Below are 22,705 nucleotides of genomic sequence, written 5' to 3'. Positions count from 1 at the left end.
AGCACATGGAACTAATTTATTTGATACAGAAATATAATGGTCCACATTATCTATTTAATTGGTCCCGCTTTATATTAAGTGTCTTACTATGTACTAACATTTAAATTAATAATTTGATACAATGCACTTTACATTGTACTTATTGTATTTTTTTTATAAAAAAATACCTTCATGTGATACATCTGTAATTAATTTCTGTAATAACATCTATAGTTACACTGTTGACACTGTTGATTTTAGCTCTTTGTTCAATTTCATTAATTAAAATGAGCATATACGACACAACCCTTCATAGAAATGATTCCAGCTTAATTTCATTAAATGTAATCAATGTAATTTAAAACAAAATTTGGTTTACCAATTTTTTATTTTTTTTTATTGAGTCAACATGAATATTTTTCATTCATCTTAACCGGATGTCACTCAAAAAATGAATTTTGGCCTCTTGTTAAAATAATTAATTAAAATAAGCAAAAGTAACACGATTCTTTAATATTGTCACAACTTAATTTAATTGTGTTCAATCAACCTAATTCATTTGTGTGACAACTACATGAATCATTGTTGTTGACATCTAACTGGGCAGTGGATCTGTAGTTCCCAGCATGCTTTGCAAGGGACTGCATTAAGAGGGTCAATTTAGGGAAAAAGTGTTATTTTATGTGTTTTTCAGTAAATGGAAAGATGTTGTTAGTTAATGTTAGTGTTTAATGTTCAGTTATGTTAGAAACTTAGAGGACTTGTCTTTCTGTAATGTTTTTGAATTTTGTGGTTACCATTATGCAGAAGAGTGTCGACTGTGTTTAGGCTGTGGGCACTCAGCATACACTATATGTAAGCCTCTCTTGCAGTTCTGCACAAGTAGGCTAATATTATACTACCATGTAAAAAATGGTTTTTATTTCAATAGGCTCTATGCACGAACGCTGCTGACATATTTCCGGTAGGATCTCAGTCGGCGTCTTTACTTCCGCATAGCGCATTCTATAGGACAATTCACTTTAATAAAATTCATTTTCTCAGAAACGGAGACAACGATTTTAGAAACTGATTCGCTAGTCGGATTTCGCGTGATATGAGAGAATACTCACCCTCAAAGTTGTTGATGTAGCTCGAAATTTTTAATTTAAAGAACTTCTCTTTCTTACTCATATTTGTGACAGTTAACTGCCTCACAATATTGTTTACATCATTCACGTTAACCGCTGGAAGTTCTTGTAAACAGAGAGTGTAATTTGCCATTATCTCCACCTAATGCAAAAACGGCTTCTGACGCAGCACCGGAATGACCGGATGTAACTGGGCGGGCTGAGACAAAACGCGGAAGCGATCGTGCATAGAGCCTATTGAACACTATAGTGTCTATCATGAGAAGTGACCGTAGAGTCAAATTAACTAAAATTATAATGTTGGTGATTTAAGGCAGGATTAAAACTAAATGACTAAATTAATTTAAATTCATACAACAAGATTACAACAAATTATTTCAAAATAATTCGATTTTGTTGGAAAAATGTAATTCAATTTCGTGGAAAACCTTTCCTTAACTTAATTAAGTTCATTCAACAGATTATTTTTTTGAGTGTTCCCTTCCCTATATACCACTTAACCTGTCCATACCCGTATCCCACATCAATAGCAGCAAATGTGTTTTGCAATACAGCATGAACACAATACAACAATTATTAGTAGTAGTATTTTATTTAATTTTTTTGTATGTATAAACATAGTATTTACAGACATCTAAAAAAAAGTCTTACCATTTTGTCATCATGGATGAAAGATTGTTCGCCCTTGACTTTCTCACCCAAAGTACTAGATTCATTTTTACCAGACCTTTTAAAATCTCAGCCAACATGCCATCCAATGCACACATTTTCCACTCAGTCTGTGTTGTTGAAATGCAGCTGTGCACGTGTGTGTCCGATAGAAACCCCACAACATCATGGACCAAACCCTGAGCCCATCTGGAGGGGAGCAGGAAGCATCCAGGGAACCCCACAACTATTAAAAGGTTTCACTGGTAGCTGAGAACAGCAACAGTTTTATGTGTGGAGCGTTTAAAACGACCACTAACATATACCACAAGGTATCTCTAAACATACTGGCACTGGTCCCTCGCCCAAGGAATGGAGAAAATATGACGTGTTGGAAATATTGAACTAAATGATGTGCTTTTTTCACTCTGTCATGCGAGCTGCTGTAATGGATTGTGCTTCACAAGGGAGATCCCAGGGTGTTAACGAGACGCCCGTCCTCCTCCCTACTGGGTTTTATGAAGTAGAGAAGCTTCCTGGTGTTTTGGCAGCTGTGCTGTCAGCAATTTGGAGGTCTTTTTTTTTTAACAGGTGAATCACAATGGCTTCCTTTAGCAGGCTGAGCTGACATCAAGTTAGTAGTAATTATCAACATCTGATTACTAATCTCATGCTGTGTAAGATTGTGGGTGCGTCGAAATCAGCCCACTTGCTCCCTAGGTCATGAATCGGGACACTGTGTACATGGGTTCGGACCCTGACTCACTGGGTCTTTCCCAACACCCACTCTTGCGTTCTTTGAAATTGACAGCTTGTCTACTTACATGACTAATTTCCTGTATTTTGCCCAAGTGTTCAAGTGGACATGAAGACCAGAAGTGTGCATTTTGATATTCTTTACAATAAACTTATAAATGTTTGTTCAGTAGTCCCTACAAATAACAGTTCAATTGTGGTGCTTCTAAAAAACAGTCCTTTTTTTCCTCTAAATCTTGCAATTTTGGTGTGAATTTCTGAGCGAGATGAATAATGTGATTTTTTTTTTTTTTTTTTTTTTTTTTAGCTTTGCCATTTTTCAGACCTGGGACAGTCTTGCACACTTCCTGTCACGTGCACACACTCTCAAGACTGCAAGTGTCGGTATTGGGACATCTTGCGTTGCAAAATGTCACCACCACTGATATTTATCAAGAACAGACCGGACCGATATCTTTCTGACATTATTATTTTTATTTTTATTTTTTTATTACTGTTTAATGTACGTTATGAAATATTCATGGATTGTTCTGTTACATATTCCTGCAACATTTTAGATGAATTTTAATTTAAAAAAATATATTTACTAGATTGTGTTCATTACATGTCTAGTGATGTTATACTGACATATAATAAATTAACAGTTTATTTTTTTCAAATCTTCAATCATGTCACATTGTTTATTGGATCGTGCGATTTATGTTTTGTGCTTCAGAATTCCCGTTAAAAGAACATAATGAGCATTGATACTTTGGTTTTTGTGGTGCATTGGGGGATTTTCTATGGTGCGATTTTCTATGGGTTGTCTCAATCTCAAGAATTTTGTGATTGAGACAACCCATAAAATGCCAGACTTCCTGGTCAGTGCCCTGCATGACTGTTGAACTCGGGAGCACCCTGAGGGATACATTTTTTAAAATATATACTTACTTCGCAACCATTTAAAAATGTGTTTATATTGTGTGAATGTGTGTAATTTGAATGTAATCCAGCATGCTATATTCGTCACGTTGCTATTTTCATTTGACCTACCAGTGTCAGTTGCGTCTCTTCACTCTTTCCTGTGGCCTTATGGCCTTATGTTTTTGCCCACTGTATAGTAGGGAAGTATGCATATTTGGATACAGCCTGTGACTCCATACTTACATGCGAGTATTCTCTGAATAAAAGAAACATTTCACTTGGCCAGATTGGTGCTCCTGGTGGTCGAACCACACACCATAACATTTAGGAGGTGAGGTGTCAGTCATTCCTCCTAAAAAAGCCTTTAAGCATCAGTCTATGTTACTTACACATAAAATTAGCCGTCTGTGACGTGTTTGTGGTTTCCTCACAGCTGTGAATTTCTATGTAAGCGTCTATACAAGTGCTTGTACTCCAGCAGGATAGTGTGTAGTATTGGTGGTTGGTGTGTGTGTACACATGGAAAACATGTTGGTGTGGGGTCCTCTTTTCTCCTGCAGCCTTACTGAATGGTATTTCCCATAACCCCCTTGTGCTTCCAGGGAAATGCTTCGGCCGTTGGGGAGCCCAGCTCGTAAATACGGAGTACAGGGAGATCCTTGCAGTTTATTTGGGCTTAGTAGGGGAGCATGAGGTAGGTTGATTTTGTCATTTCCCTCTTTTTCCTCAGCATTAGGAAACAACCTGCTAATATGCCTGAATAACTTTTTTTATTGTGTTATTTTGGGAAAACCGAATGAACATGTTGATGTCAGCTTACAAATGAGTCACATTTACCCAAGAGCAAAAAAATCTGTCTAAAGTTAACCGGCATTATAATGAAAATGAACTGCTTTTCAAATATGAAGAATGTACAGTTCTTAAACTGATCAGAATGATGAAACTACTCACCATCTGGCAAGTGAAAACTATGATCAAACCAAAATGGAATAAACGAGGGGAGGTAGGGAGAGAGATTTCATCATAGCCACTTTGATTTATTTATATTCTGATCAAGTATAAATGGAATCTTGGCAGTGGCACAAGGAAACTCATTTTTGTGTTAAAGCGAGACATTTTGAGGTCTGTCAGCTAAGAATTGGTTATTAGGCCTGACAGAGATCCTGGTCCTCTTTGTTTAAGAACTCTGCTGACATCTGGTGGGCATTAATGCTATTACAGAAGTACATTTGGTGTTTTCCAGAGGACCAGTTATGCTGTCAGTGAAACAAAATCAGTTAAATGAAAGCAAAACCGTCAATGCACTCTGATAAAGTCACTAATGGATGCAGTACTGACCATAAATTCTAAGGTTTCCATTATCCAAGTCATCATAGATGTCCGTAGATCACAGAGACAATGAAGTCTGGACTTCATTTAGAACTAGACTTTATTTGAAAACACAAAGAATCTAAAATCATTTGAAAAAATTGGAGATCTTAATTTCAAATACATGGAGCAACATCTCCTTTGTCTTTGATCTAAAATTTTCCGAAAAAGAAGCATGTTTGTGATGATATGCTTTATATTTTTTTATTCACCTTTTTTCTTCAGTATTAATACTGATGTATTAATACTAATACTGGTGTATATGAAAGAGAAGTTTCATTCTAGTTTGAACACACAGTAAAATTGCATCTGACTTCAGGGCCACAACCACCATAGACAATGATCTGAGGTCAGTATTCACATTCTTTGTTTTTCAATAGTTGTGACGATTTACATACATGTGTGAGAAAGCAACCTACAGTATATCTGCTGGGATCTTCATGATTCAGTTCCATGTCCTTCATCTATCCAAAGAGCAATATCTTGATCACAGTCAGGGAGGAGCACTTAATAACTTAACTTTATCACATGCCCTGTTAATCTTTTCAATTCAGTTAATCACCTGATAATTAACGGAAACGATAATTGATTTGATGGACACAATTGACTGCAGAGACATTTCTACATCTGCTGATTTCTGATATTCAGAACTGTTCACTGTGTGTGTCTGTGATTTTTTTCTTATATTTATGATTATTATTGTTTTCACATAATATGTATTTTATGGAGTTTTTAAATTAAGTCTTGTATTTACTTTTAACTTAGTGTACAATGTTCTGCAGGTAGCCTACAGTTGTCATAAGGACTGTGTTGTAAGAGCATGCATGAACATGATGATGTGGCGTCTGGACCAATCAGACACACACAAATTATTCATTTATTTAATGAATAATCCAGCAAACTCACTCTCCTGTTACAGGATCATTAAGACTGATAAGACCTTTTACGACCCCAAAAAGGAATTTGCAGAGGGCTGTGACACTCACTTAATTCTTACTGAGGAAGAGAAATAAACCCTGTTAATCCTATATATTCTATTTATAAACACTTGAGAAATGTGTAAACATCTAATTTTCCCATCTAATGATTTTCCTTTTATGTGGTTTGGCCTTGTATTCTTGTAAACTTTTGGGATTAATGTTTCAGACTTTGTTGCATACTATGGTTTACCAAAATCATATGTGTGGCATGTTTAGTCTCTATAATCTCCAATCTTTGTCCCCCATTTGTTAATTTGCATTACATTTCGCTAACTTTGTGACGCATTAGCATTATAAGCATCTTAGATTCCATCCAATCAAATTACATGTTCAAAGGCCTGCTTGAACACAGAAATCGTAAAGAAAAGGTCGTAAAGAAATTTCCCTCCAAAGGAAAACACTTCTTATTGGCTCACACACCTCCAGAAGGTGTGATATCTTCACTCTTTAAAAATCACTGATCACAAAATCAGCCCTTTTTTACTCTCTTAGTCCCTTTCTGGAATCCTGATGTGAAGATGATGCTGAACTTGAAGTTTTCTAACCAAATTCATAATTTGGTTGAATTAGAACCACTAAGAATACCACTAAGGATGAATTCCACTTGTGACATCAGATAAGGCACTGATCACTCGACGAATCACAGGATTTCTTTTCTCTTTTAGGACTTTTCAGCTGGGAGGCTCGCCATCTCAGGATCACAGCTCAAAAAAACCTTACCTGTTTATACAAACAGCGCCATAAACATAGACAATTAATATGACTTTTAAACTCAATTTATCTTTCATTTAACTCAACTAGGTGAAAAATACTATTTGAGAAATGCACAATAAATCATTTTCATAAATGATATTACTCTGCTTATTTAGCATTTGTGAGGTCTTCAGAAATACAGTACATACAATACATTACACATACCATCTGAACAATAAATGCATATAAACCCTATATAAAACTTCAGAACGTGAATATAACTCATTAATACTTCATTTCAGAGAATTGAGTGAATTGTGACCGGAGCACATTTGCAAAACCGTTTTGTAAAATGATATATGAATCATTTTTATTTTATCATATCATTTTACAAAAAAGTTTTGCGCATGTGCTCCTGTGCGCACTATTTCGGTCATAACACAGCAATCAGAGGAGGACGGCGGCACTGAAACCATCAACTGTCGAAGCTGTTCTCTTCCTTCATAACTCGTACTGAGAATCACATATTGTATAATTTGTGACTTTCACCTGTTCAATCACAGCAAAGTTTCGTAATTGGTAAGTCCGTGCTTTGTCTCTTTTTTTTCTTGTGTGCTGACTGCTGAGGGGGCCGCTGTGTCTTGGTGAAACGGTGTTTGTACATTTGTATTTGTTTGATTGTCATTGCAAGCAATCATAAAATACAGCATATTGAAGGAAAAAAAAACAGGTATTTACTGGTTCGGGTTTAAAATATAACCGTAATGGTCAGGATGGTTCGGGTCTGTTTAAATGATTTCGGGTACGGGCCAGTCCGCCAGTCTGTTTAAAGTCCGCCCAGACCTCTAATGTCCCCATGGCATCAGCAACTGACACAGCATCGAGTTCCCTCAAAAGGGAACGTCTTGATTGCGTATGTAACTCGGTTCCTTAAGAAGGGAACATGACACTGCGTCACGTTGCCATGCTTTGGACATGCCTGCACGTCTTCCTTCAGACAATTCAAATATGATGACGTGTAATGCAAACATGTAATTCATTCGATTCACATGACGTCACTGTAGCTTTGCGCCGCCATCTTTGCGACCACGGTGGTCTCAAGTAATGCAATATGTAGTGCAGTTGGCTGCAACAACAGCCGAAAGAGGAACCCTGAACTGGTATTTTATTCTATACCAAAAGAAGAGAGAAGAGAGACTAATTTATTTAAAAGACTTGAAGTCTCATGTTGGTTTGTGGTTAATTATATTTCCATCCTATACTCTCAGTGGTCAACATTATAGACAGATATCGACAGATAATGTTTTTTTGTCTTCATTTTATTGTTGGATCTGTTTAAATGCACTTTATCATGGTAAGTTAGTAAGATTTGGGGTTGTTTTGAAAATAACTCTGTCTGTCTGTCTGTCTGTTAGTTAATACCTACCTAAATCTAATAAATATTTTTCTTAAGTTCATAAAGATATTGTCTTCGTCACATGCGCTTTATGTTATTTTGTGTAAGTAACGTTAACGTTAGCTCTGCAGACGATGCATAATCTCAGCCTTGAAATGCATATTAAAGGACTAGTTCTTCCAAAAATGATAATTCTGCCGTCATTTACTCACCTTCATGTGCAAATCCTTAAGTTTACTTTCCGTGGAAGACAAACCCTGCGTCCCAAAGTGCATACTATCCACCCTATCTGCCCTAAATAGTATTGACAATTACTATTGTCACATACTATTTAGTATGGATAGTATGCACATTGGGACGCAGGCAAAGGGAAATTTTTGAATATGTAGCCTAATGGAGACTCTTCTTGTCGATGTAATGGAAGTGAATGAGTAACATTAGCCTAATGGGGGCTGTCACGCAAAAAATAATAATAATAAAAGACAAAAAAAAAAAAAACATCACAAAAGTATCATAAAAGTGATCTAATACGACTCGTCCGTTATATTAATATCGTTATTTATTCATATGATAGCTTTATGTGACGAACAAACTGCAATTTAAGTCGTTATATTATAATCACTGAGCTTACCTCTTGATAGCTTTTAATCGCAGCCGAATCATTCAAAAAGATTCGACTCGAAAGATTCTTTCATTTTGATATTTGTGTGTATTAAACCTTCTCTCTGTAATTGAACATCTGTTCTTTCGGACAGATATGGCAGTCTTTTATGATATTCGGCTGATGTCTCTGGCTGTGCTGATGGACGGATTAGATAGATTCATTCATGCCAGCCGAACAGCTGCAGATTCATAGATTCATTCATGACATCGCCTCGACTCTCATGAACGCGCGCCATGAAGCTCTATGACTTAAGTATTTCTATATCATGAAAGGCCAATTGGGGCAAGCCTGGGGCAGATAATAATGGACTAAAGAAAACTGGGGGTAAAAAATAAGGATCGGAGCCTAAAATAGAAATTTTCTCCAGGTATCTCTGTCTCTCTCTCTCTCATTCAAATGGGCAGTTTGGGCGGCCATACCGGGCGAGTCGGTCGCAAATATGGTGGCGTTCTATTTGTAGTGACGTAGATGGCATCTATGAATAGACACTCTGGTGTTCCATATGATGTCATCAATCTGCAGTTGGTCAATAAGATTGATTTTATATCATACGTGCTTCAGACACCAAGTTCTACGGGACGCATCCCCATAGCATCAGCAAATGACGCAGTGTCTTGTTCCTTTCTCAGGGAACATTTATTACTGTGAAGCTGCGTTGAAACAATCTGTATAAAGCACTATATAAATGAAGGTAAATTGACGTGGCTTGACTGTTCCACTGTGCCTCAGTATCACATATCATTTACTATTTGTCACATCCTGAATGGCAGCTCCTCATTCACACACAGACATTCAATTATAGATACCATGATGAAAACCTCAATATTCAGCAGGTTGAAGTGACTGGAATAGAAGTTATATATTATAATGAAATATTTGAACAAAACAAAAACTTAAAGGGGACATATCATGCTAAATCCACTTTTTTTACCCCTTAAATGCATTTTGTTGTATATTTGGAGTGTTTAGAAGTACAGAAAAGTTGAAATTAGTCTATTCAGGCGCTTCGTTGATATCTTTATATTCTGTTTTGGTCATATTTTGCAACCTGTTCCGATTTTTCTATTCTCTATTATGTTTTTTGAACAAATACATCACAGTATTTGCAGCGGAACTGCCAAATAAGGACATTGACTCCTGGCCCAACACTTCGAGCAGTCCTCCATCTTTATTTCTCGCTGTGATTTTGTAGTCTAAGCAGTGTTGCCAGATGTACGATAATTATCGTATTTGTACGATAATTTTGACCTCTGTACGATGTACGATCAATAATGGAAAAAATCTTATAATGTAGCCTACGATAATTTCAGAACTGTGTGACACTTCAAATGATGGTCATTGTAATCATAGGGCTTCAAATTGATCTAGCTGTGGATTCTACGTCTACCGGCCGGAAGAACGTGTAGAGAGAGGGAGCAAGAGACCTTGCGTGTGTGTGTGCTAGTGCAGTGGTTCCCAAACCTGTCCTGAAGGCACCCCAACACTGCACATTTTCTTTGTCTCCCTAATCAAACACACCTGATTCAACTCATCAGCTCATTATCACATGTGATAATGGATGCAGAAGTTACGAGAGGGTAAGTCAAAATGTTCGGTTGTTGGATGTAGTAACCCACACGCTTCATTACACCGTCTCCCAGCATCAGAACCTCTTCGAAGTGCCTGGTTGAGTTTTATTTTTAACGGAAATGTACCCATAAAGTCATTTTTTGTGTGCGCGAACGCGAAGCACTTCAAGGATAACTACTTCAGCAACAACAGGGTTTATCTAGCGGCACAGAAACTTTTGGACATCCAAGATTTGTGTCAACACAGAAAACATTTCATCAATGGATAGTTTTTTCGTTTTGTTAAAGTGTTGTTTTATGTCATCTTAATGCCAGGAACGCTTTTCAGAATTGATAAGGCAACTTATTTAGCCCAATTCACATGGTAATTCAGGAAAAAAATATCTCCGAATGCTCCACATGAAAGTTTGGTCTTCCGACCTTTTACCACCGTGTCGATTTATTTTGAATAATATGTGTGAGGGAGGGAAAGAAAGACAGCGCCTTGTTTACACTTTCGCCTGGCTCCGAAGAGAGAGAGAGAGAGAGAGAGAGAGAGAGAGAGAGAGAGAGCGCGTGCGCGTTCTCTGCTCGTTCTTTCAGTTAAACATGCGCCCTGTCACAAGCGCGGCAGTTCATCTACATTACTCACCGATCAAATCGCTTTGGCGGGCGCTAAAACAAGTTCAATGCAGGAAAATCGTATCTCTGCTATCAAACCACAAAAATGGCCGAACGGGGTGGAGTTGAACCGAGTGTCACCTCTGCAACCTGGAGAGGGGGCGGGGTATAAAGTGTCTAATTTGCATTTAAAGAGACCGCACCAAAACGAGTTGCTCTCAGACGCACATCAGAAAAGGGGTAGAAAAGGGGCCTGTGGAGCTATAATAATGAGGAATTCAGACCACAAATGTATGATTTATATGTAAAAAGGAACGATTTAAAAGCATGATATGTCTCCTTTAAAACAATAAACTTTAGTATGGTTAGGTGCCATATAGTGAATTTAACACATGAAAACAAGGCTGTGAGGGATGTGGATAGTATTTACAATGACACACTGTAGGTCCTACATCACGTAATTTTCACAACTCGCAGCCTTTAAAACTGCTGAATGGAGTTTTTGTCTACTCAAATTTGGTCAGTCGAACAATTGGATTGTTGTTAAACAGCAATTTTGTTGTCAAAAATTAAATGGCATTAAATGGCACTACCTTGACTAAGGTCTATATCAAATATCTAAACGCAATGGTAAGTGTGCTTCCATATGGGCAGGTGGATCTTGTAAAGCTATCAGAGCAGTAGAAAATAGGAATGAGTTTTTATTGAGATCACAACCTCTGCTAACACTGATAGACACATGCTCTATGTGTCTGTTTGTTCTTAACTCCTAATGCACTGTAAGCTTTTCTGGATAAAATCAGGTTTGCCGTGGATGGCACATAAAGTATTATTCTAGTCCAACCTAGCCACAAAACCAAAATTAATTTATTTAATTAATATCAATTACAAATATAGCTGCGAGCAGCGATTGCGGGCCCAAGCCGGTGGCACCGCCACCCTGATGCCTTTAGTTATATTTGTGTACAGTCGAAATAAAACACAACATTGTGCTTTTGTAAAATAAATTTAAGCAATCTGCCCCCGAAATGGCACTAATTTTAAAATTAAACTAAAATGCTCACGGCTGCACAGGCATTCATAACGGTGCGCATCCACGGCGAGGAACTGTCACGGTTACCGTTGGTTTCTGCACTACATTACCCAAGATTCCCTCTAGAACACCTGCACTCACTCTCAGGATCATTAATCACCCGCACCTGTTCCCAATCATTAACCTCATCAGTCAACACATAAAACATTCCCTGTGATTTCAGTCTGGGTCAAGCCTCCAACAGGAACAGACCATAATCCGTTGTCTCCGTTTCCTCTGACACATCCAGACTTCAAGCTGTAATGTATACTTACCTGAAACACTCACCTTTATGTCATTGTTGTGCTGTCTTCAGAAATCCTGTCTGAGTCCATGCTGCCTGAGATCCTGTGTTCCTTTGAGTTTCCAGTGTTTCAACTGAGTTTGTTTGATTGCCGATCTGCATCTGAAAGAGAAGAGACAAAGATTACTGAACTGAGATTGCTTGACGTCAACTTATCCAAAGTGAAAGTGCTTACCTGCTTTTCACCCCACAACGAGTTTCCTTCACGACTTCTGCACTTAAATTGAGTGAATACTCACCTCGCACTCTGATCATCTGTAAATAAAGCTGTGTTTGATTCACTTACCTCTGTCTCCTGGTCTGTATCCTGACAGAAGGCTTGACCGCATACCGTTATGGATCCTACACAGCCCGCAGACCGTGTTTCTGTGAACCCCAAGGAATCCACTATTTTCAACCAGAACGGTAGGACTCTGGAGGAATTTGCTAAAGTTTTCCTTTGCCTTTATCAGGATGGGAGCTGGGATGAGGACTTCCTTCAGCAACAGTTCTGGAGCGGGTTAGACGATCCACTTGCCCAGATACTACTGTTGGATGATCTCGACCTACCTCTCATCAAACTCATTGACCGCACGCTGTGGGTGTGTGGTTCATCACTCACTGTGGAAGACATCCAGTCTGATCTCCACGTCCAATCTGCTTCCCTCGTCAACGCAACTAAACCCAGGCATCCAGTCAGCCCAAGCCTGCCCGAAAAGGTAACGGTCCTTCACCGCTCCGGACCCATAGCGGAGATCACCTGGCCTAGGTCACGAAAGCTGGTTTCAAACAGTGCTGATCTGACGTCCAAGTTATTTGACCCCGCTTTAATGTCCGTCCGGGGAGCTCGCAGATCTGCTCTACGTTTCACCAAATCCACCAAACCAGTCGTCTGCCCAGCCGAGCCAGAGCCTGTTATCTGCCCAGCTAAATCTGAGCACATCGTCTGCCTAGCCGAGCCTGCACTTCACGCCAGTCCAGCCGAGCCTGCACTTCACGCCAGTCCAGCCGAGCCTGCACTTCACGCCAGTCCAGCCGAGCCTGCGACTGAGAGCATCATGCCCGCCGAGACTGAGAGCGTCATGCCCCCAGAGCCAGTCGTCGGCCCAGATGTTCCGAGTCCAGTTCCGAGTCCAGTCCTCGAGCAAGAGCCAGAGCCAGTCCTCGAGCAAGAGCCAGAGCCAGTCCTCGAGCAAGAGCCAGAGCCAGTCCTCGAGCAAGAGCCAGAGCCAGTCCTCGAGCAAGAGCCAGAGCCAGTCCTCGAGCAAGAGCCAGAGCCAGTCCTCGAGCAAGAGCCTGAGCCAGTCCTCGAGCAAGAGCCAGAGCCAGTCCTCGAGCAAGAGCCAGAGCCAGTTGTCGGCCCAGATGAGCCGAGTCCAGTTCCGAGTCCAGTTCCGAGTCCAGTTCCGGAGCAAGAGCCAGTCTTCAAGCAAGAGCCAGAGCCAGCCTACGAGCAAGAGCCTGAGCCAGTCCTCGAGCAAGAGCCAGAGCCAGTCCTCGAGCAAGAGCCAGAGCCAGTTGTCGGCCCAGATGAGCCGAGTCCAGTTCCGAGTCCAGTTCCGAGTCCAGTTCCGAGTCCAGTTCCGAGTCCAGTTCCGAGTCCAGTTCCGAGTCCAGTTCCGAGTCCAGTTCCGAGTCCAGTTCCGGAGCAAGAGCCAGTCTTCAAGCAAGAGCCAGAGCCAGAGCCAGCCTACGAGCAAGAGCCAGTGCCAGTCTTCCCAAAAGCTCTTCCTTCGCCGCTGGTCTCACCCAGCTTAAAGCCCTCTTCGCCGCTGATCCTGCACAGCCCCGAGCTGCCTTCGTCGCTGGTCCTATCCAGCCTAGAGCTGCTTTCTCCCCCTGCCTCATCTAGCCATGTATCAAAACCTGACAAGTTCTCCATTAAAATTTTGGGGGGGCGCAGTATACCTGCTAGGGGGACCGCGGAGGTCTTTACGACAAGGTTCCCAGTGTCACCATGGCAACCTGAAAAAATATCACCACCATGGCCACCCGAAGGGTCCTCACCACCATGGCCACCCGAAGGGTCCTCACCACCATGGCCACCCGAAGGGTCCTCACCACCATGGCCACCCGAAGGGTCCTCACCGCCATGGCCACCCGAGGGTCCGACAGCTCCGCCCTGGCCACGCCCACAGCCTGCTCCGCCCTGGTCCCCTGACCAGCCTGCTCTGCCTGGACCGTCCTGGAATCTAGGATGCCCACCCTCCCACCCCTTTGGATGTTATACGGCGCGAGGACGCGCCTTCGGAGAGGGGGGGGTACTGTCACGGTTACCGTTGGTTTCTGCACTACATTACCCAAGATTCCCTCTAGAACACCTGCACTCACTCTCAGGATCATTAATCACCCGCACCTGTTCCCAATCATTAACCTCATCAGTCAACACATAAAACATTCCCTGTGATTTCAGTCTGGGTCAAGCCTCCAACAGGAACAGACCATAATCCGTTGTCTCCGTTTCCTCTGACACATCCAGACTTCAAGCTGTAATGTATACTTACCTGAAACACTCACCTTTATGTCATTGTTGTGCTGTCTTCAGAAATCCTGTCTGAGTCCATGCTGCCTGAGATCCTGTGTTCCTTTGAGTTTCCAGTGTTTCAACTGAGTTTGTTTGATTGCCGATCTGCATCTGAAAGAGAAGAGACAAAGATTACTGAACTGAGATTGCTTGACGTCAACTTATCCAAAGTGAAAGTGCTTACCTGCTTTTCACCCCACAACGAGTTTCCTTCACGACTTCTGCACTTAAATTGAGTGAATACTCACCTCGCACTCTGATCATCTGTAAATAAAGCTGTGTTTGATTCACTTACCTCTGTCTCCTGGTCTGTATCCTGACAGGAACGAGCAGAACAGTCAACGTTTTTTAGTTCATTCCTACTTCCATAGGAACTCATTGAAAACGCTCGCTCTGCTCTGCACCATTATCCATGTCAGTGCGGACGAACATATTTTACTTTCATTTTTAAGTTAGCGATTCAAAAGCCCCCAGCGGTGTCACACGTTGATTAACCGGTGTTAAAATATTCTCACCGTCACATACCTAGTATATTTTTATATAGATACAATAGGCCTACCTGATTTTGAACACAAGAGGGCAGAATAGCACTATGAATGGCATAATTTCTTTATTTTTGGACTAAAAAAACATTCTGGATGTTTTTAAACTTAAACAAATATTAAATTGAAGAAAAAAAAGAATAAAATGGGTTTAGTTCTGATATTTGTATTTTATATAGAATTTTTAGAAGATATGAGGCTTTTAGTGTCTCCATTTTTGACATTAATCCCTCGCCATATCAAAACTGTTTGAAATTTTTATTATCTGTTTACAATTTAGCATCTTTAATGTATTTTTATCATGTTGAAAAAGTTTGGTGGTAATAAAATAAACCACTTAAGAGGAGTGTGTAAAAATTCAGAGGCTGATTTTGCAAAGAAATCAACATTCAAACCAAAATATCTGACTTCCTGATGTTCAGAGCTAATGACTGTAAATTAGAAAATTGTCCGACTCGATGAGACCAATATGCTTACTGATTTTTCTGACAGTACATAAAATTACCCCCCCACACTTTTGTCAAAAGCATTTAGAAAGTGACACACTTCCTGCTGCCACACTGTAAAAAATAATTATGTGGCTTAGTAAATATTACAGAAATTTTTAACTTTATTAACTTAATAAAATCTCTGTATATCGTTTACTTGATTGTTTGAGTTAAACATACCAAAATAATTGAGTAAAAATCCAACAGTTAATTTTATCTAAAATTTACAGATATCTTTAAGTTTTTTTAAATAAAATAATTTAGTTTTTGACTAACCAATTATTTCTTTATAATATACTTAATATATATGTGAAATTTCTATCAAAATATTTGAGAATGTTTAATTAAACTGATCTGTTTCAAGAAACAAAAAAATTACTTAATTCAAATCAATATTATTAATATATTTAACACGCTCTTAAAATTGAGTAAGTTTACTCAATTAAAACAATGCCCCCACTGAAGTTTCATCAAGATCAGTTAATGTATGCAGAAGTTATAACACTTCGTTTTTATCTTTTCTCGCCATAAATTTGTTTCCTCGCCACGCCCAAACCGTTCGAGATATCAAAAATCTGTCCGCAATTTACCATCCTCAATGTCTTGACTTTATGCTGACCGAGTTTGGTGGCAATTGAAAGAATTGCCTAGGAGGATTATTTCAAATACCAGAGCAAGCGTTCTCCAAACAACCCATAATAGCCGACTTCCTGTTGGGCTGGCGTAAAACTTGACCCATGGAAAGTTGTTCGGCCCGATGACATCTGTACGTGTACTGAGTTTCATATTAATTCATGCAAGCGTGTTTGATCTATGGACCAACTTTTCAGACCCCGTTCAAGGGTGAAAAATCCCTTGTGACACACTTCCTGCAGCCAGTTGGTGGCGCTATAACTTTGACTCACAATAGTCACATCCATGTGATCGGCCTCTTACAATGAACACACTGCGGAAGTTTAATCAAGATCAGTTAATGTATGCAGAAGTTATAACACATTTCCTGTGTCCCATTATTCGCCATAAATTTGTTTCCTCGCCACGGCCAAACCGTTCGAGATATCAAAAATCCGTTCGCAAGAATTCATCCTCAATGTCTTGACTTCATTCACACCAAGTTTGGTGGCGATCGAATGAATTCCCTAGGAGGAGTATTTCACATTCCATTGTATGCGTTTTCCATTGTATGTATATTCCTGTTGGGCTTTTGTAAAACTTAGAGCACGAAAGTTGTTCGGCCCGATGAGATCTATATGTGTACTGAGTTTCATATTATTACATACAAGCGTGTTTGATTTATGGACCAAGTTGTCGGACACCATTCATTCCAGGGGGCGCTGTCGAGCCCCCCTGCCACGCCCGGGTACCAGCTTCAGTCCGGCCCTGATGGCCGCAGGTTCTCACGTGTGTGCAAAATTTCAAGAGTTTTTGATCATGTTAAGGGCCCCAAAAGTGGCAAAAAGGCAGGAAAAAATAAAAATAAATAATAATAATAATCCTTACGGAAACAATAGGGCCCAAGCCCTGAAAGGGCGAAGGAAATTACACAAAGGAACTGAACAAGTAAATTGCCACAAGACGATGCAAATGAACTTGGTGTTATTGCATATTTCTAACTGATCAACAGATGGCGTAGTAGTTCAGTTTATGCAGTTGAATGCTATGGAGACAAAAATTGTATTGGGCCAATAAAATGTGTAGTGGACATTATATATATATATATATATATATATATATATATATATATATATATATATATATATATATATATATATATATATATATATATATATATAACAACCTATATAAAACATATCATTATGGCCTTAAGCTATGACAGTATATAAATACATTTAGAAATAATTTTGAGTGCATCAGATGATTTATTGATAACTCTACAGCATTTGGGTATGTAAAAGAGATCCTCTTGCAAATATGCTTTTGAGATTCAGGCTGAACGTGACTTAAGCAATTAAACCATCATTTTAATTATATCTCACAGACACAATGATCAGCCCAAATTTGTAATAAGTCCAGCTGCAATGCTTAATTTAAGGATGAGAGCTGTGGCAGAGTTTAATGAGATGATGGGAGAACAGCTGGTTGACTGTAAACACTGTACAGTGAAGAGAAGAGTTCAATGATGAAAGTCATATATGAGATGTGTTGTAGAGAGTCACTCACTGGCATTGAGTTACATAATAACTGCAGTGCTGAGTGTGAGGAAGAAAGAGCAGGCAAACGTTGCAGTCTGACATCAGGGTGTGGTCATGCATGGATTTTACCATGCACACTCAGTGTGTGTGTGTGTGTGTGTGTGTGTGTGTGTGTGTGTGTGTGCACATGTGTGTGGGGGGGAAGGGTGTGAATACTCTCAACTGTTTCCTTGATGATGGACAATCCATTGTTTACACATATTCTATTAAAGTTATTATAATATAAGTCCTGATAATATCCTTCACTATTTCAATAGGACACTATTCAGATAAGCATCTTTTCACTCAATCTTTATGCTAAAAATATAGTTTTTGTACAACTTTATAATTACAATTATTTATTTATGTATTTTTCTATTGAACCAGAAACAAAATAGAAGCATTTTCACTAGTTATTTCAGACCTTCAGTTGTGCCTGTGCATGAGTTTGAGTCTCACCACAGACATCAGGTTATTGGGTTTTAGACCACTTCCTTTGTTTTGATCTTTAATCAATTGCAATTAAAAGAAAGAGTCAGCCTATGGCGATCTGCAATCTGCTGCATCTTCCACCTGCCCGTTGTCTATTGCTGACCTGAGATCAGTACAATTCTCTACCTTGCAATACTTCAAACTGCCCTAGCTTAATTACTGTGTTTTTTTAATCAAATGCTGTGGAAACATGAATGGGAAAGCATTTTATTAAGTATTAAATTAGTATAGGTCCCACTATAAGCAGATCTGAAAGTGTCTGAAAGAAAGTGTCAGACAGATCTGAAAGGGAAGGATGTGAAGAATGCTTAATTTAGCACTAGACACAATGATGGTGCAATATTGTGTTTGTGCAGGCTGGGATGGTATTTTGGGACTCATATATGCATTAAGGTTTATTTATATTTATATTATATATATACATGTGTGTGTGTGTGTGTGTGTGTGTGTGTGTGTGTGTGTGTGTGTGTGTGTGTGTGTGTGTGTGTGTGTGTGTGTGTGTGTGTGTGTGTGTGTGTGTGTGTGTGTGTGTGTGTGTGTGTGTGTGTGTGTGTATTTTTTGTTTGTCACCTCTCTGGGTTATGATGTGTTCTCTCTAGGTGTCAGGGCCAACATCCTCCTCCTCCTCCTCCTCCTCCTCCTCCTCCTCTCTCTCTCTCTCTCTCTCTCTCTCTCTCTCTCTCTCTCTCTCTCTCTCTCTCTCTCTCTCTTTGTCCTTCTGTGAGCAGAGACCTCCTGCTGAGCTTGCAGGGTGTGGCTCCCAGCAGCTCTGAATATTTTTGCTAGACACCATGTCCACAGACAGATCTTCATGCAGCACAAGCTTTCCCCGTTTTATTTTTATTGTTGTAATTTTATCATATCTAACTAATTTTGAGCGCATCCTTTTTTAACTGCAATTGTGCTGTTTGATACTGTGAACTATAATATTTGTTATCATGTTAGTTTATTTTACAGTTTTTCACAATTGCTAAGACACATTTCTTGAAACATTCAACCATTTTCTTACAACATTAAACGCAAATTCAAATTTATAAACTAAACTCACAAAACCATCGACTCTTCTGGAAAAGTCAAACAATTGCTTCAGAACCATTTCACCCGTATCAAACAATCAAACAATGCTTTCAGATCATATCATACACAATAAAATAAGCACTACAGATCATTTATTAGACACTACATCAAAAATTATAGTAATAAAAAATATAGTAACAGTAATTTCAACTGTAAGGTGAATATATTACTGTATGCACTGCAAGTATAGTATTGTACTGAATATAGGCCTATTGAATGACTGTATATTCAGCACTTGCATAGTGTAAAACTACTGCAGTCCAACTGCAAAAGCCAAAAAGGTCAAATAAAACTCTAAATGAAAAGCATGTTACAGTACACTCAAATACTGTATGTTGTGCAACTGCAAAAGGTCAATGAGAGAGTGATTCTGCTTCAACATCATGTCTTCCTGCTGGCTCTGGCCTAAGGACTTTGTCCACATCACAGACAATGTTGCCAGATGCCAGATGAAGGAAAAAACCTTCTAGTGTGACACATCCAGCATTGACTACACTGTCCACATCTTGCTCTTTCTCATCCTCATCCTCTTCCTCCTCTCCCTCTCAGATTGTTTACATCTATTGTTCATATCATCAGTGCACCTGTGTCACCAGGACACTCTGAACTGGCTCATATTTCATACAGTTGGTTTGATCACATCATTAGAAATAAGTGTGAACAATTTTAAATTGTTGTGTGTTAACGATGAGAGTAGTTGTGTTTAACTTTTGCCTCTTGTGTTTAGTGTTTTGCAACACAAATGTATCACAGTGCGAAATGTGTTATAATGAGTGAGAATGTGTTTAGAGTTTTGCAAAAAGAGTGCATGAGATTTGCAAACAGTGTCTAACTGCCTGAACTTGATTAAGGTTTTGCAGAAATAGTGATTTATTCAACAAATTGGTTTAGGGTATTGAGAATTTGGTTCAGAGAATGGAGTTTAGTGTTTTAGCAATTCAGAAAAACTGTAATAATCATAAATAAGCTAATCTCCCGCCAATGGGTCACTGAATGAGTGGTGCCTTGTGGTGCCAACCTTCACCTGAACTGCTGAGAAAGAAGCATTTAGATTATGCATTTATCAGATGCTTTTATCCAAAGAGAATAACAAAAGCAATTAGTCAAGGAGCCAACAATATTCATAATATACAATGGCAGGTTTATTTGACAACTCGATTAGGAAGCAAGCTAGAGAAGAAGAGAAATGCAGAGAAGAAAATTTGATTTTTGATTTTTCTGTGAATTGGTTTAAAGAGCTTCGGAAGAGATGTCTCTTTAGTTGCTTCTTGAAAGATGTGATGGTCTCAGCAGTTTGTGAGGAGGTTGGCAGCTCATTCCACCAGAGTTGAAACAGAGAGGATGAAAGTTTAGAAAATTGACTTTTTGCCTTGTTGTGAAGGAACACAATGCTCATTTATTCAGTGACCTTAGCTGACAGGAGGAAGTATAAACTTGAGGTATAGGGATGTAGGAGAGAGACTGGTCTGTAGTTTTCAACTGTTGTAGCCTGTTCACCTGCTTGTGTACATTAAAACTTTGTTATCGTTTTGAATCAAGCTTTGTCTGCTTCATCAACCAGTGTGACATCACTGGGATGGTACCCTTTCCAATGTACCATTTAGGTACTAACATGCAAACTTTTGGGACCAATATGTACCTTTAATGAATATGCACACTTTTGAAAAGGTACCTCCCAGTGACAGCTTTTGTACCTTTTTTTCGGAGAGTGTAGGACTGTGTCTGGGCTTTTTGAGCGGTGGGGTTACTGAGCCTGCTTAAAAATGGTAGGACATTTGCCGGTAGTGAGGGATGTGTTGGTGATGTGAGTCAGAGAAAGCTGAAAATACACCTCTTTTGCAAGCAGTCAACCTCTCCATGATCTTAAACCAATACACTTACACACTAAGTTTCTTTTCTGCTCTAGCTGGTTTACTGATCTAGCTTTCTTATAAACCTGGTACTGTATAATACACAGTACAGGTCTCTGTGACAAATTGTGGTTTCACTTTATTTTACAGTGTGTTTACTTACCATATACTTACCTAAGAAAGTACAGAGTAATATAAGGTAAATGAAAGCTTTAGCTTACGTTCTGCCGGGAAGACTCAATTGTAACGTCACTTATTACCTTCTCATCTATCCAATCAGGTTCTAATACTAATCGGTACTTACACATGTCTGAGTTTGCAGATGCTGACACTTTCATTCACCTCCATCCTCCCCACCACCACCAGGATGGTCCCATTATATACCTCCCAGAGGGTCGGCTGCACCCCTGCCTTCGTCTTCAGGCAGGAAATGCAGATTCCGTACCCTCGGATTACGGGCTACAGACGGGGCCTACGCCAAAGAACTTTATATCATAATATTTGCTTGCTGGCCTGTTAATAAATGTATACTTGTTACGGTATTTTTCCTCCCGAGTCTTTCTGGTAGAACAACAAGGGATAAGGTTTGGTTTAGGGGTAGGTTCAGGGTTATTACCTATTACCCAGTTATTGTTATTACTATAATAAGTACATAGTATGCAGAACAGGACTGTAAAATAAAGTACTACCCAAATTTCTCATGTTCCTCTATTGTTCATAATCACTTTGGTTAAAATCTCTAAACATGGTATAAACATGCATGCTAAATGCATAAATGTAAATAATGATAAACACGCTGGAAGTGCAAATAGTTTTATTGTTTACTGCACTTTTTTTGTTTGATTATTTTTCTTTTTGGGTAGAGCATCCCTTTAAACATTAGCTAACTTAATCTTTGTCAACATTAATATAGTGGATAAGTGTATGTTGTCAAGTCAGATGGACTGGATGATGATAACATTTTTGATGAAAAGCGTTTTAAATCTGTCAGCATAAAACCTGCTCTTAATCCTGTTCCTGCAGTTTCATTATCCGTATAAGTGTTATGGCTTCGTTCCATGCAGTGATCTGACATGCACTGGGACATTTTATGACTCTGTATGTGCTAAAACTGTTATGGTGGCATTTTTATTTGTGAAAATAAATTGGACTGCAGGTGGAAGTTGGTGCAAGGCAGGGGTTTTGGTTTTGGGGTGTGTGTGTGTGTGTGTGTGTGCGTGCGTGCGTGCGTGTGTGTGTGTGCGTGTGCGTGTGTGTGCGTGCGTGCGTGCGTGCGTGCGTGTGTGTGTGTGCGTGTGTGTGTGCATACTTTTCAGTAACTAGAATGTGTTTGTATGCGTGTTCACGTAATGAAGACTTGCTACAAGGCAACAGCAGAGCTGATTGAGTTTAATTACTGTCAGTCTGAACATCCATTAATCTTATGTCAAATCAATAGTGCTTCCTCTACCAATCAAATATTCCCACAATTCACCCTTTTTTTTTGCCTTTGCCATGTGC

Source organism: Scardinius erythrophthalmus, assembly GCF_964197995.2.
Source record: "Scardinius erythrophthalmus genome assembly, chromosome: 3".
Taxonomy (NCBI): Eukaryota; Metazoa; Chordata; class Actinopteri; order Cypriniformes; family Leuciscidae; genus Scardinius; species Scardinius erythrophthalmus.
Note: the sequence above shows the minus strand (reverse complement) of the source record.